The 17377-nt window shown below is 45.1% G+C and overlaps 1 protein-coding gene and 1 pseudogene across 1 annotated transcript in view; one reads left to right on the forward strand and one right to left on the reverse strand.

The window, feature by feature from the left end:
- The window catches only part of LOC126355609 (5-hydroxytryptamine receptor 1-like), a 569460-nt gene that overhangs the window by 296611 nt on the left and 255472 nt on the right, over nt 1–17377 (forward strand). The gene's annotated exons all lie outside the window — the stretch shown is intronic.
- LOC126357298 (5S ribosomal RNA) lies at nt 3529–3646 on the reverse strand (annotated as a pseudogene).

Genomic DNA, 17377 nt, shown 5'->3' on the forward strand with positions numbered 1-17377 from the left:
CAAATTGATTCCCTTGTGCAATTTGTGAGCCTTACATCTGTGGAGCCGTCCCGCTGCGACAGATGCGAATCCAGAGCGGTGGACGCGACTGGAGTGCTCAGTGGTTAGACTGGCGCCAGCGCATGCCAATGAGGCAGCCACGCGCTCGCAATCTGCCGCCCCCGCTAGCCTCGACTGTGGGGGCGGCGAAACACTCAGTCCCCAGGGAATGCTCTGCGTCTAGCCTGACAAACAAATTAAAAAAAACACACAGAATGAGGGGGTCGGGGGCTGGCAATCTGGTTGCCAGGGTTGGCGATAGAATCATTCGGCTCTCAGAAAGAAGAAGTGCTCTGAAAGCTGTTGAATTATATGATGAAAGTACGCCGTGCCAAAAGTCATGGGATACGTCTTAATACAGTGGCGGGCCTCGTTTTGTCCAGCATGATGCAGCATCTCGACGAGTCATGGACTCAACAAGTCGTCGGAGGTTCACTGCAGAAATATTAAACTTAGATCCATGGTGATTCTATAGCCGTCCATACTTGCGAAACTATTGCCGGTGCAGGATTTTGTGCATCCCTAATTGCGAAAGTGTTGCGGGGGCACGGTCTTGTTGTTTAATGAACTGACCTCTCGATTAAGCTCAATTAATGTTCGGTGACATTCATGTCGGGCGATCCGTATGGTCCAGAGTGCCTTCAGGTCTTGTCTTGACCATGACGTCCACGAAAGGTAATCTTTCTTTTGCTTCGGTCTCCGTTGTGAATTTGATTCTGGGATGTGTCGAGTTCAAGTGTGTAAGGAAGTCATGGCCCTTCCATGAGGTCAGATGACGGACATCTCATCCATATGATGAACAAAAACACGTGGGTTTGCATATGGATAACACCAGGGCTTCCTCCTCGAGTTCTCGTTATAAATGTTCGCAACCACAGGCTTGAGCGGACTGCCATTGTGACTCCTTCCGTTCGTTCAAAGTATTTTCCATTAAAAAAAGAGTGTGGAGGTGAGGACATACCTGAAGAGATCGGTGGTCTTCTCATTAAATTTCTGGCCAGTAAACTCTACTGACTCTCGAAGAGGCACACTGGTGAATAACGAAAGGACGTTGATAAGCACCGGGATATCTGAGTCTTTCATCCTGAAGCTGTGGAGGGGTTTTACAAAATCCACAGATCTGCGGATGTAATGAGTGCATTTACCCATATAAGAACTTAGTTCTTTCGTCTGGTATTTTGCCAGAAAAATATCTAAGAGCCCTTACTTTACTGACAGTGCGGTGCAACGGCACCCTATATTTGGGGCCTTGAGGGTGTCCATAAAGGCGGCACACGTTCTTGAGGTAACAATTTGAAATCAAATACATACAACCAGCTCTTACGGTAGTGCACATCAGCAAAGAATACCCAGACCTTGCTCCCAACATGGAATCCTTAATCCAAGATATCCAACTTCCCGCATACTTGGACCAAAGACAGAGCAACTAACTACCCACTTCCCGCATACTTGGACCGAAGACAGAGCAACTAATTTCGGTTGTAGATTATATAAAAGTACCTTCGCCTCCCACCAACATCGGACACTATAAGGCAGCATAACAGTGTTAGAAATAATCGAAGTGATAACCTAAGAGAACGCCACCAACATAAATACACTCAAAAGAAAGCAGCTTCACAAAACTACACTAAGACACATACATCATCCACCTCAAAACAAAACCTGTTACCTTACCCACACAATATTACTAAACCCAGTGTAATTAGCAAAAAAAATTTTGGGTATCCAAAACGAAAATGTATCATCCTAGAAAGCTACTAAATATCACTGTTAATAAAAGTCCTATAGTGTGTTGTAGTACATACACACAACAAAATTAGAAAGTATTATATTTTATTGTATCATTAATGAACCTCAAATTGCTTGAAAAATCTGGTGTTGTAAAAACTTTTTAATTGCACTTTTGCACGAAATATGAAAAAATAAATATTTGAAACGTACCTGTGCAACAAAATACGGAAAACGTAATGCAAGCTCTCAAAGAGCCCGTCCCTCCCCCCCCCCCCCCCCTCTCCCTCAAGCAAGGGAATGAGAAGGGCAACAAACAAAGCAGTTTAGGAGCTCAGCAGTTCGTCAGCGCGTCTGACAATCACGACGTGTCTGATCGCTGTAATACTGTGCCCCTTGGGCACTGAACTGGCGGGACAGTCATGGACTTTTCGATGAACAATAATTTATACTTGTGAGTGTCTTTCATCTAGATAACTTTGTCTATACGTATGGATATGTCTGGGTATGAAGCTGTAAAGAAACACTACGGAAACGACAAAGTAAGCTGAGTATAAAACTGGAATAGAAACAGCTTTTATGCCCCAAAACAAAAGAAATAACTTTTTCTCTCCACACGATGTCCTCTTCCTTCGCACAGTGTGTCACTTGTTTCTTAAGTAGTGAAGGTGACTGTAATGAACGTGCCATATTTGCGTGGCGTAATGATGAGAGAAAGGAGGGGGATAGCACAGTCTGCTCCTCCCATGAAGCACCAAGCTCCTGCCGAGCTTAATGTCCCGGTCTGAAGGATCGATCACCATCAACAGAGGCACATGCCCTCACGCCGTGAGACACAGAGAGAAGTTTCAGAACTTATACCGGAAAACTGGCGCAAAGTCTGGTGTTTATAAACTAGGAAACATTTACATATAGATTCTAGATCAGAGTGGTCGTTCAGTACAGACTGTCCAAAATAAACTGCCCTTGAATCAGTTTTTCATGTATTTCGCATTACATAATTTACTCAGATAAATGACTGAAACTAGGACCAAAACAGTGTGTTGACCCGGGACTCGTACCAGGATGGTAAGTGCTTGTACCGTCTAAACTATTCAGGAACATATAACGCCCCGGTTTCTCCGCGATATCCGTTGTTCCAGTAATGCTACTCCAGCAGTGCGCTGAGGAGGACATTCTATGACTTTTGGAAACCAGGAGAGAGAGACTGACAGAATCGATGCTCTGAGAGCGGGTCGTGGGTCGCTTTGTACAGTTACAAGGCAGTTAAGGTTTCCATTTTTTACACGAAAACTAGTTACCGTACGAGAACCAAACATTGTAGCATTAATTTCAAGGACATGGGGAAGAGAAATAATGGAGAATCAATTCAATGGAAACACTTCTAATGTGCTGCTGCTGTACATTCTACCATTACATACCGGTACCATTGCTGCAACAAAAGGGACAATATGGCGCCCATCAGAGTCGAGGAGAGTCTGGAGGCGCAGGATGGCTTTCTGCACAGGAGAGGGAAGCATATCCATAGGTATGCTGGCTGATATGCTGCGCTTCATATCAGCACATGTGTGAATCCACCACTCCGTCTACAGGTCACAAGTTGCCCATCGGGACCTTCCGACCGCCGTGTTTTCCTAGAGGAGGATGCGTATAGGAGGGGCATTATGATGGTCGTTATGATGGTATTTTTGACTGAAGCCGCTACTACTCGGTCGAGTAGCTCCTCAATTGGCATCACGAGGCTGAGTGCACCCCGAAAAATGGCAATAGCGCATGGTGGCCTGGATGGTCACCCATCCATGTGCCAACCACGCCCGACAGCGCTTAACTTCGGTGATCTGACGGGAACCGGTGTAGCCACTGCGGCAAGGCCGTTTCCATACTTGTGTGAATGCTCCCCTTGTAATCACTGTCGTTCAGGCAGTCCCACAACCAGAAATTACCAGGGAGCGAGATCAGGTGATAGAGCCGGGCAAGCCTTTCGAAACGATCGGCTGATAATTCGATCATTTCCAAATGTGTTTCGGAGGAGCAGGAGAACTTGACGAGCGATGTGCGGTGGGGCCCCATTTGGCATGAAAACTGTTAGTTTCAATTCGTCTCTCTCCTGTATCGTGGGAATGACATGCTGGGAAGCATACAGCATTAACGCTGGACAGCCATACTGCACATCTTCCATCCTTGAGCGCCAACCTGTTCAAGAAAGAATGGGCTTATGATGATAGTAGCCTTGAAGCCACATCATATTGAGGAACTTCATGCACAGTGACTGGAGGTGAAGATCTCCACACTTTGCAATTCTGTGTGTGCAACTCACGCGTCAGAGAAAAACGAACTTCGTCTGTCCATAATATGGTCTAAGGCCAGCCGTCGTCAACTTCAATCCCGGCGAGGATCTGGAGAGCGAAGTCAATGCGTCCTTGTGCGTCCTATGGTGCAAGCTGCTGTACGATATGGATCTTGTACGGATACCATTTGAGAATGGTTCGAAGCACCTTCCGTACAGTGGACCACAGGAAGTTCAACTGTCGTGACACAACACGCGCACTGCCTGACGATCGTGAATTGCGCGCAGCGTTGTCTGCCTTAGTAACAGCCATTTCATCAACCACCTGTGGCTGATATATATATATATATATATATATATATATATATATATATATATATATATATATGTGTGTGTGTGTGTGTGTGTGTGTGTGTGTGGGTGGGTGTGGGTGTTGGTACCAAATATTTCGAAAAGTTCTTGGCCTCTTTACTGTAAATTTTTTCACGATACTCTAATGAACAATCACAGGGACATAGGTGTATATGTAATACACCACAAATATATATACGTAACATACTACAAATGGGGAAAGTTGTTACCAAAACCTTGAAATTTCTTTACTGATTTTCTTTGAATTTTTACAAGATACAATAACGGACATTCGGACGGATTTAGGCAGTATATGTTTTTAATATAAATATATCAAAACTATCTATGTACATAGGTATGTAATATATAAACAGGAAATGTTACCCAAATTCTCAATAGGTTCTGACAGACTTACTTCATATTTTTACACGATATATTAATAAACTTTCGGATGGAGATAGATTACATATTGTTTCAGTATGTGTGGTGTTTAAGTATAAATATCACATACAAGGGGACATCGTTATTAGCAATAATCTCTAAAAGTTCTTGACCGAGTTACATCAATGTTTTGCACTGTACCCCAATATACATTGAAATATAGGCTATATATTTCGAAAATTGTAGCACAAAAATGGATTGTCTTGTTTTATTCCTCGCATACGGGTTTCACAGAAAAAAGAAAAATTGTGTTTATGGCTTATCAGCATATTACTAGAATACTGCTACGGAATATGAATCTGTAATAGCAGTAAGAGATACAATCAGAGAGAGGAGGGAAGAGGAGGTGGACAGAGAGGGGTAGGGGAATGGACATAAAGAGGGGAGGGGGGAGACGGACACAGAGAGATGGTAGGAGGCGTTGGAGAGAGACAGGGGTAGAAGGAGATAGACAGAGAGAGGGCGGAAGGGGTAATGGACACAGAAAGAGGCAGGGAGAGGAGATGAAAAGGAGAGGGGAGGTAAAGCGGATTATTGCATATATCAATTCCTATACATATTTAGCGATTGTGAAGCACTGTCGTGGTCGCTACTCAATTATAACACTTCGGCTGACAGTCAGTAAACGAAGTTTTCATTTATTTACTTGATTTTTAATCGCAGAGAATTAATGAAATATGTCGTATGCCAATTCTGTTTATATCTGCTGCAGAAGCGTCTACTCTCTCTAACAAGGATGAACTGAATAATGGGAAGAATTTGACAGTTTCACACTGTGTTATAAACTACGAAATTTATTACAATGTTCATGAAGTCCTTGTCTGAAGCACAGTCCAAAAAATATATGAGGATTATGAGTACTCTCATGGTGACAATGTCTTAGCATCATATAAAATGTCAGCGCAACGGATATGTTGCACGTGTACACAATTAGTGTAGTTTTCTCAGTGGATGAAATGCGATGAACACACTTTTTTATAACGACAAACTGTACTCGTATTTTCAGATACAGCAGAATCTGTTAACGCTTCTAAGTAAAACTCAATACCATGAATCTTTAGATTCAAAGTGGGAATTTATTTACTTTAGACATACAACAATAACTTATCTGTTGTCAGCACGTCTTAATTCGGGAAATAGTAGTAAATCGGACTAACGTCTATGAGCGGAGAATACAATGTCAGTAATCCGAGTATAATCTACCAACGTCGGTGTACATTTCTGCGAAATTTAGAAGACATTATTCACTGGATCTTGCGTCATTTACTTTCTGCTTCAACAAAGTTACACCTTGAACAACAGTAAGGCGTTGTACACTCCTGAAAATGGAATAAAGAACACATTGACACCGGTGTGTCAGACCCACCATACTTGCTCCGGACACTGCGAGAGGGCTGTACAAGCAATGATCACACGCACGGCACAGCGGACACACCAGGAATCGCAATGTTGGCCGTCGAATGACGCTAGCTGCGCAGCATTTGTGCACCGCCGCCGTCAGTGTCAGCCAGTTTGCCGTGGCATACGGAGCTCCATCGCAGTCTTTAATACTGGTAGCATGCCGCGACAGCGTGGACGTGAACCGTATGTGCAGTTGACGGACTTTGAGCGAGGTCGTATAGTGGGCATGCGGGAGGCCGGGTGGACGTACCGCCGAATTGCTCAACACGTGGGACGTGAGGTCTCCACAGTACATCGATGTTGTCGCCAGTGGTCGGCGGAAGGTGCACGTGCCCGTCGACCTGGGACCGGACCGCAGCGACGCACGGATGCACGCCAAGACCGCAGGATCCTACGCAGTGCCTTAGGGGACCGCACCGCCACTTCCCAGCAAATTAGGGACACCGTTGCTCCTGGGGTATCGGCGAAGACCATTCGCAACCATGAAGCTCGGCTACGGTCCCGCACACCGTTAGGCCGTCTTCCGCTCACGCCCCAACATCGTGCAGCCCGCCTCCAGTGGTGTCGCGACAGGCGTGAATGGAGGGACGAATGGAGACGTGTCGTCTTCAGCGATGAGAGTCGCTTCTGCCTTGGTGCCAATGATGGTCGTATGCGTGTTTTGCGCCGTGCAGGTGAACGCCACAATCAGGACTGCATACGACTGAGGCACATCATGGTGTGGGGAGCGATCTCCTACACTGGCCGTACACCTCTGGTGATCGTCGAGGGGACACTGAATAGTGCACGGTACATCCAAACCGTCATCGAACCCATCGTTCTACCATTCCTAGACCGGCAAGGGAACTTGCTGTTCCAACAGGACAATGCACGTCTGCATGTATCCCGTGCCACCCAACGTGCTCTAGAAGGTGTAAGTCAACTACCCTGGCCAGCAAGATCTCCGGATCTGTCCCCCATTGAGCATGTTTGGGACTGTACGAAGCGTCGTCTCACGCGGTCTGCACGTCCAGCACGAACGCTGGTCCAACTGAGGCGCCAGGTGGACATGTCATGGCAAGCCGTTCCACAGGACTACATCCAGCATCTCTACGATCGTCTCCATGGGAGAATAGCAGCCTGCATTGCTGCGAAAGGTGGATGTACTCTGTACTAGTGCCGACATTGTGCATGCTCTGTTGCCTGTGTCTATGTGCCTGTGGTTCTGTCAGTGTGATCATGTGATGTATCTGACCCCAGGAATGTGTCAATAAAGTTTCCCCGTCCTGGGACAATGAATTCACGGTGTTCTTATTTCCATTTCCAGGGGTGTATTAATTTACCCACCACCAACGGAATCAGAGTGATGCGCCATTTACTGGCATTTATGGTTGTATTTTACATGTTTATCAGTCAATATTTATGCCTCTAAGGTGCAAACAGCTTACATTTCATCAAAATAATATACGGTGCCTCTTAAAACACCGAACATCTTCCTCGGTTATGGAAGCCCCCACTGTACGAACACCAACAATTTTCCCTTTTTCGATTTGACTTAGCTCCGACAGAATGCACTAAAAACGACATAGAACACTGTTCTGGCTGCGGCTAAGTTGCGATCTATTGAGGACACTGCACAGGTGCCGTTGGTTCTCAAGCTGCAGGCTTGTTTGGCATCTGTATTTATGTTCAAGCAAAGCTTTTCTCGTGGTGTTTCCATGTTTTTGACCAACCATTGAATACTGGAGTTCAATAATTGCTGCTGATATGTCATAAATGTATGAGGACATGATGTTCCTAAAAAGGTTCCTCGATCTCAATGCACTGCAGATCTCGTGTCGTGTCCCCAACACAGTATAGTTAAAATTTGGGAGCTAGGCTGTTTAACTATGCAAGATGACAAATTGTGGTCGTAATGGTAGCGACTGACTCGTACGTATGTACAAATCGTCCACAAGCATTACAGTTCCTCACCCAACAGTTCGGTAACGTAGGTCATGTGCTCATTGTGAGTTTGAGGCAGCTGCTATTACTGTTCATTGAACACGGTTGCAACAGCATACATGCTATCATACCAGCCTTTAGCATAAGGTGCCGAACCTTTTACGCAAACAGTTCTACATTGGCTGCACAGGCCCGGAGTATAATTAAAAAAAAAAAAAAAGCCGATGGTTAGCATTTCAATTTCCGTTAACTATGAGATAATTAGGGCCTGCATATGCACTAATTGGGAATGGATTGAGAGAGAAGTGGACCACATCTTTTCCCTGAGAAACCATCCCAAAATCTAAGCGATGTAGGGAAGTCACAGTACATTTAAATCTGGATGGGCGGGTGGGCTTATGAAACTTTTCTTTCCTAATGAGCATCCATTATGTCGCCACCCTGCTCAGAGATGACTCTAGAGCCCAGTTTTTTTAATTTTTTTTATAATGCGACTTAAATTCTGAGGTCATCAGTCCCCTAGAACTTAGAACTACTTAAACGTAACTAACCTAAGGACATCACACACATCCATGCCCGTGGCAGGATTCGAACCTGCGACCGTAGTGTGCTCGCGGTTCCAGACTGTAACGCCTAGAACCCGTCGGCCACCTCGGCTGGGTAGTGCTTGTCTGCTACGAGAATACGATCCTGTAATGCTGTTGACAAGTTGCGGAGGCCCATGGTCGCAAGCTGCTTATCACGATATTTCTCTATCTGCTCCCTGCATATATGTTAGTCATCTTAGAATATGTTCTGTTGGAATGAAAATGTGGCAACTCACAGAGATTTAGAATTTAACACGAGCCCACACACATTTTGGTACAGCGTTTGATCTCTTTGAGGCGTAGGAGTATTTGCTTCTACCTTTACATCTTTGTTTGAATGCTCTTCTAACGAACACTCGTCTTTTTTCCTAGCAGATGAAAACAAATAATTTCCTTTTGCATCGTTATTCACCCATGTATTTATTGATCCAAATCGCAATGATTTCAGAGTCAAATGGCAACACTGAAGATTCGGAAATCGAATTCCTATTGCAGGTATCTAGAGGCTTCATAAAGGACACTTGTAGATTAAGTTTTGGTAAGGAACCCATATCCATAAGCTCGTACCATGCGAGCACCAACAATTTTCCCACGTTTGATTTCACTTACAACCGGCATAATGCACTCAATATTATACAAAACACACAAAATAACTTTGAAGACTGGATCACTTTGAAATTCAACGTTTCATAGTACGTTACGTAAAGGCAGAGCTGACCAACGCATGTATCGAAAACGTTTCCGTATCTCCTCAGTCCACTTCGCAACGTTTTTGTCGAACTGTAAGAGCGGTCGCTAGGAACTGAAATGGTGCCAACGACAAGGGCCGTTGTGGCACTCCACGCATGCACAACAGGGTTTGTGGATCGTATGCATGGAAGCATGCGTCGCAGATACAACTTGTGCAGCGAACAACAGGGTCCCCATCGCTCTTGTAGAACACGCAGGTCAGAGTTCACTGTATCGGCTGTGTGCATTCCGAGAAGAGGGAGAATTGAAAGTGACTCAATCTTCAAACTTAATTTACATGAAGAGGGAAAATTTTCAGACTAAGTCCCTCATACAGCCATTAGAATCCTATATTAAGAATTGTGAAACACCCTTTAGTTCTTTTGGATTTACCATCTTACGACAGCGACAGAAGGCCGAATAATAACAGGTTTCCTGACAGGCTTGACAGCTGTTGTATCCTCGTGAACACCGTTACCTTGCAGTGTTATTGGCGGTACACTTTTTCTCTGCGCAGTCTCTGAGTCCATTCGGGCCATTCTTTCTGGTTTTAACAGTAGAGACCAGAAATGTGTTCTCTATACCTGCAGCCGGCCGCGGTGGTCTCGCGGTTCTAGGCGCGCAGTCCGGAACCGTGCCACTGCTACGGTCGTAGGTTCGAATCCTGCCTCGGGCATGGATGTGTGTGATGTCCTTAGGTTAGTTAGGTTTAAGTAGTTCTAAATTCTAGGGCACTAATGACCACAGCAGTTGAGTCCCATAGTGCTCAGAGCCATTCTATACCAGCTTTAAACCCTATAGCGGGTCCTGAGGCGTCCTCTTCAAACTCGCCATCTGTGTATGCTCGGAGAACAGAATACCGAATTGCTGCCACTGCCTTTTACGACCATAAACTGGTTGTTTGTGTGTAGTTGGGTAGAAGTGAACACTACCAGAGTAAAAAGGAGAGCGAGCACACAATTTCGCAAGTATAACCGAGGACTCACGGCAACTGCCGAGCATGGCCAGTATTATATGCAACTACAATGACTGTATTGCTAGCACTGAATGTTAGTCTCCTTGCACTTATTATTATTGTTATTATTATTATGATGACGGCCGATTGAACCCTATCGAATCACGCAAAGTTGTTATGAAACAATCTTCGGAGCTTCCAAACAGCTCATAATTTTTCTCCTTCTATTCTTTTTCTTGAAACTTCCTAGGACATTAAAGGTGTGCACCGGCCCGAGACTTGAGCTTGGAACCCTTGCCTTTCGCCGACCAGTACTCTACCGCGAAAGGTAAAGGCCTCGAGTTCGAGTCTCGGTCGGGCACACAGTTTTAATCTGCCAGGAAGTTTCTTATCAGCGCACACTCCGCTGCAGAGTGGAAATCCCTTTCTTTTTCTTTCTTCATTCAACTTCCACTGGGCTGGTTGTGACTTGTTGCTGTGGCAGTACTTGATAGTTGCTTATTTCTTTTTTGTCCCTAAGAGCTTTTCCTGAAAATTTATGATGGACTTAGATGGCTTCTTTTAATTTCTTTTCGATCCGGTGGATATATGGTGCGTGTGATACATCAGACATACCATGTATAAGGTCAAAAAAAGATTTGGGAAAGGTCGTTTAAGTGCATCCGACATTTTCAGAAGGAACTCATAGGGACAGAAATCAGCAAATAGGATATTTATGGGGAAGGGGGAGAGGAGTGTTAAACCTCTTTATACATTATTGTAAAACTCTTCTACACATTTTAAAAGTGTTAATACAACATTTGTAGTAGTAAAAAGTAATTTTCTTACCACTTCTCAAAACAAAAATAGCTGCGTGTGTGTAAGTTATTCTCTAAATTGTGATTAATAATTAAAATTAAAATAAACTTGGAGGCACGTTTCTTATCGCAGGTTCATAACACTTACGTAGCTCTACGTCCAGTTTTCATTTGACAGAGCGCGTATGTTTCCTTATGGTGGAGGTGGAATGAACAGGAATACTGGCCCCTCGTTTGCGTTGGACGAACTTCGTGTATTTTTCTCTTGAAGGGTGAGTGCACTACAGCACCGAAATTTTTCCAGACGTCATACTTAGCCCAAATGAGCAATTTGCCATTGTGAACACAGCAGCTCTTAGTTTTAGTCTTGCACCCTCCACAGCTTAGCTAAACACTGCTTCGTCAGAGACCATTGTGATCCCGGCAGTCGATTATTACGATTTGTTCAGTGCTACATTACAGTAACAAAGTCTTGCACTGTACTTCCGTAGTAAGTCAAGATTTGCTTTACACCCCAGCATACTTCGCCAAGACACAACGAGTCGACGACTAGGAAGGTTTTGGACGCCATCTTTCTCGCACTCACCATACTTGCGTACTATAGTGAGAAGCAGGAAGCCAATAGGGCACTGGCATGAGAGCGATACCTTGATTTTTGATGAATGCATCCATCAACATTAAACTTGTGCTGTCGCTGTTCTCAAAGACACAATATGTACACGCAGAAAAAATGGTTCAAATGGCTGTGAGCACTATGGGACTGAACTGCTGAGGTATTCAGACCCTAGAACTTAGAATTACTTAAACCTAAGTAACTTAAGGACATCACACACATCCATGCCCGAGACAGGATTCGAAAATATAGTCAACATGTAATCTTAGAATACTACAGAGTAAAGTTCTCCAGTAACGAATGCCTCCTTTTCTTTGAGATATCTCAATTTAGCCTGTGAGTTGATCACTGCTGGTAACATCCTGTTCGTGAGTCACGGCGCGCCACACACACACACACACACACACAAACACACACACACACACGCGCACGCACACACACACCGACAAGAGACGTCCTGCTGGGAGCAGTGGCTACAAACGACGCAATCAGATGGCGGGCGCAAACAGCACCGTATTTCTGGCGCCGCGCCACTTCCGGAAGTTTGGACAAGGGACGCAGTTTCCGGCGGCGGCGGTGGGGAAACTCGCCGTCGCGGCGGCGGCGGCGGCAACGGCCTGCGTCGCCAGGCGGCCAGGTAATCCTCTTAGCCGGGATCGGCGGCGTAATTGAAAGGGCGGCGGGGGCGGCGGGGGCAGTGGCGGCGCAGGAGGCGCAGCATCGACCGGGAGGCTGAGGCTGCCTACATTAGGGCGCGGCCGCTCACTTTCATAAGTCGGAGGCGGCAGTGGAGCCGGGACCGGCGGCGGTGGACGGCGCCACGTCGCTACCATTAGCCAGAAGGCGGCGCCCGTCACGCAGACATTAACGCTCTCTGCCTCGCGCCGAGTTTTATCATGCGCAAACTGTCAGCAAGGGGACTAACTAAATTATAAGGAAAACAGGAGGTGCCAGACGTTGGTTGATTGGATACTGGCAAAATGCAGTCTATCTACACAGAAGATTGCTGACAGAAGACCTCGTACTGTAAACCCTACAATATCGTTAAAATGTGTGGTACCCTTATCGAAGTGGAACAACAGGAGACATCCCTTGTGCTGTGACCGACTCAGTCACTACAAAACACAGGATCATAGACACTTGTTGACACAGTCCTGAAGTGTTAGCGTGTACGAACATTTCACAGGAGACGGTAGTCTCTCCACTGCCGATTGACACGGGCTGTGTCACTGCGAGTAAGGAGCATAACGACGTTGCTCCGATAGGAACTCCCTGAAATTGGAGGGATCCGTCTTCGAACAGAAGTGCCGTCATGACCTATTTCAGGGCACAGGCGTGACGGAGGCGCCTCGGAACTGAAGGAGGAACGGCTTCTTCTTAGCGTTTCATTGGCGCCTCTGATATCGCTTTCCTGTACAGTATCTCTGAGCTGGTCGATAATTCTTGCGCCGCTATCGATATTCAACGACACTGCAACTTCTCAATAAAATTCTTCTGGTCTGTTGACCGCATTGTCAATGTATAAAACTCTCCGAAGTTTCGGCCACTATTGCAAGTGGCATTCCTCACGGCTTTGTGCTGAGCTGACTCAGTGAGTTACCTTAACACAAAGGCTTGAAGAAGGCAACTTGCAATAGTCGCCGAAACAATTTTGTATATTGATAGTGCGGTCAACAGCCGAGAAGAATTTTATTGAAAGTGACAACGGCCGTGGAAGCCTAAGCTTACATTTCACACTGCAACTTGTTTCTGTATGATCAATAAAACGGACTGTGTTGGCCGTCTTCAGGTATCATAAAATATCTAAAAAATATCGCGATACAGCAAAGCGCAGCCTTCTCGACCAGACTGGCCAATCGAGACCTCCAGATCGGTGTGTCATATTCAGCAAAAGGCGTATTTCGGAGGGCCGTGGAGTCAATGCAGCGCTCCCCTATCCGTTGTCTGGTTTCTAGACTTTGGAAATGCTGCTTCTCAAGTAGCTCTTTAAGTAGCACCTTGAGCTTGAGTTCACACCGTTCCAGTCCAGCATCAGTGAACACCTCCTGGCAGTAGCAGCAGTCGAACCCGCGTTATCTGCCCAGCTTTCAGAAAGCCAGAGCAAAATCAAAGTTCTTAAATAAATGCTGTCGAGTTGCTGAAATTTAAAATTTATTAGTCAGTTAACCGGTTTCGATCATGGTATGATCATCATCAGGCCATTAATACTCTGTGATGACAGCTGGCTGGAATGGTTGGGAGCTTAATTGACCGTTGCGACATAACGGGCAGCTCCTCGCCACTCTTTCCAGCCGTCATCACAGTCTATTAATGCTTTTATTACCACATTCGAAACCGGTCACCTCATTAATAAATTTTAAATTTGAACAATATACATGCGATAAGAGACTGTTTCTATTTTAATCTTTTGACCTCTGTTATCCGAGGAACATCGTACCAAAAGATCCAGAGTAGAATCGTCAAGAGATATAAAACAAGATACCTTGCTCTCACATTTACCAACATCGAGAAGCTGAATGTATCCGTAATGAATCTGAGACTCAACAAATATAGTATGAGAAATATCGAACAAATACTGTAGGATCTTCAAGATAGAAGTGCACCTCGGAAAACGCGTGTATTATGAAATGTGGTTAAAGGCGACTTGTGCCTCCATTAACTACGTGTAGATGCCTACGGTATTCCATGAAAATGTTGTAAGCTGTATATCGGGCAGACTGTGCTGACAGTCGAAGAAGGATACCAGGAGCACAGGAGACACACCAAACTCGAGCAACTAACAAAATAAGCAGTTGCAGAATTCGGTATATGTGCAGGGAACTGAATGAAATGTGGACGAACGGAAGTGCTCAGACAGACCACATCGTTATGGGACTGTGTTCCACAGAATTTTGAGAACTAATAATCAATGAACAGTAACACAGATAATTTTCAATATCGACTTTATTAAAAGTGCCATTATAAGTAGCCGACGCCCAGCAGTGACTGATTTCACTCTCAGTAAAGCAGGGGGCTCAGCGATCAACCAGTTGAGGCCACAATGCCGGCGGAGAGCGACCCTCTGCGCCCGATGGAGGCGGCAGAAGCACTGAGGGATCGGAGTTCGTCCTCAACAGAGAGCGATCGCGAGAAAGGAGGCGCAAGGTAACATAGATGCTCATTCTGCAAAGGCCTACAGATGATGGCAAGATACGCTGTCGAAGTATCGTGTTTCATAAACGACTACCTAATGCTGGACACACGAGAGCAAACAATCCAATTACAGGACGCTTCCTGTGGAAAGGCCAATTTACTTATCAATCCGTTGCCAATGGCGACTTGGGCTCCATCTGCTATGAGCTGGTCGTCGGTGGGACGTTGAACCCTAATCTCATTCCCTGCATCGTACAGAGTTATGGATTTCCTTTCCCTTCCTTCACTCCTACTTCATCGTCTTCAACGTGCTGGACAACGTCGACTAACCTTCCAGCCTATCACCGATCGATTTAATCGATTTCATAGTATCAGACAGCTATACTGTGTTTCACAATACACTCTGTAGTGAATGAGCTGCCTACTAGAGGAGACAGTAGATAATAAAATAAAGTTATCAGTTATTTTCTCTCACAATTAGTGATCTAACTATTCTTTCACTATTTATTTAATCCAGCCCTCTTCAACTTCCTCTGCAGTGTTCCTCCGCCTGTGCAAATCTCCTCATTTCAGAGTAGCTGTTACACCGTGCGTGCTCAGTTATTTGTGAGATACTTTTCAATCTCTGTCTCCTCTTGAATGTTTCGCCCTGTGCAGTTTCCTCAAATACCACGGAAGATATTCCCACATAACCTCCCATTCTTGCGCTTAAAATGTACCATCCTTCCTATTCACAATATCAGATAGACGTTGAGAAGAACCAACTGTATACTGTAAGGTAGATTTTAAGCGCTATGCTTGCAATTTATTTCTTACGCAACATACGCGTGAGCTTATACTAGGGCGTGGGAAAGGAATTTCTGAAATGGATGTTTTGCAACGAGCTACTATACGAAAAGTACCATTCCCACTCGTTTACGGAAAGACATCCTTCAAGCAAAGGTTTCATGTTGTTAGGCAGTACCAAAAAGTAACGACTCCGAATTTTTTAATGTAAACACTCTTAAAACTCTTTACATAAAACAAGCGTTACTGACGTCCTACATTTTTCTTCTTCATGTCTTTATTTAACAACATAGTCATCCTGGCAACCAACACAATTCTGCCAACGTGACACCATTGTATTCATAACGTCGCTGTAGATTGACTCTGTTGACGAAGCCACAACCTCATCTTCGCTCGTAACGCATCATCACTATCGAAGTGAAGTCCTTCAATGTTTTCTTTAAGTTTCGTAGGCAAATGAAAATCGGTTGGGACCAAGTCGAGACTGTACAGAGGATGGTCGACAACAGTGAACCTGAGGCGTTAGATTGTTGCATCGCTTGTGTGGCGTCTGGCATTGTCTTGCTGAAGCAGAGAGTGCTCGATAGTTAGAGTACCCTACGCCATATTAAACACTACAATTCTGAGCCCTCTAAAGGCAGACAACAGTAAATATGTAGGCATGGAGAATAAAGATGTAGAATGTTAATAAAGTTTGCACCGAGCGAGGTGCACTCTGGACTCGCATTCGGGAAGACGTCGGTTCAATCCCGCGTCCAGCCATCCTGATTTAGGTTATCCGTGATTTCCCTAAATCGCTCCAGGCAAATGCCTGGATGGTTGCTTTGAAAGGGCACGGCCGGCTTCCTTCCCCATCCTTCCCTAATCCGATGAGACCGATGACTTCGCTGTTTGGCATCGTCCCCCAAACAACCCAACAATAAAATTTGTTTTCTTTAAAAATCTTCGAATTTTCACATATTGAATTCCGAGGAATTACTTTTCAGCACGCTCCCGTTTAGCACAATTTTAGACATCGTTTCAATTTTCAACAATCATTTTCTATACAGAAATGAAACCTAAAAATGACGTCGAAAAAAGTTTCGTAGTTCCCCGAGAACATCATCTTACGAACATGTGGCAAATGGAAGATTTTAATGAAGGCATCATGACGCCTTGGTGACTACCAAAATACGCTACCAGACAGACGCTGTTCAGCTCCTGTGTGGTTAGAAAAATAAAAGAACGCGCAGCTTCATATGACTGAGCAATATTCTTACTCGAGATAGCCACAGTCCACAGTACGTAGTTACCTTCGCAACGCCCCCCGGAAACTGGTGGAGATGGACGAGCATTCATTGAGTTCCTGTCACGTTCAGTATCCATTGTCAGCGGCATTGGTGACTCTCGTCACCGGTCTACTCAATTATGATCCCAATTAAGATACTTTTGAGACATTGTCCTTACTCTGTGTTACATGGCTGCGAGTGGTAATTGGCTCCTTGTAGACACTATGACAGGTCAGACTGATGCTATAGACACGTCAGACCACGACGACTCCTTTCCACGATTCCGCTTCGACCCGTCTTAGTGGGCTGATTGCATGCAGCTGAATACACGCAAAATAAC

The sequence above is a fragment of the Schistocerca gregaria genome, chromosome 3 (assembly GCF_023897955.1).
Source record: "Schistocerca gregaria isolate iqSchGreg1 chromosome 3, iqSchGreg1.2, whole genome shotgun sequence".
Lineage (NCBI taxonomy): Eukaryota > Metazoa > Arthropoda > Insecta > Orthoptera > Acrididae > Schistocerca > Schistocerca gregaria.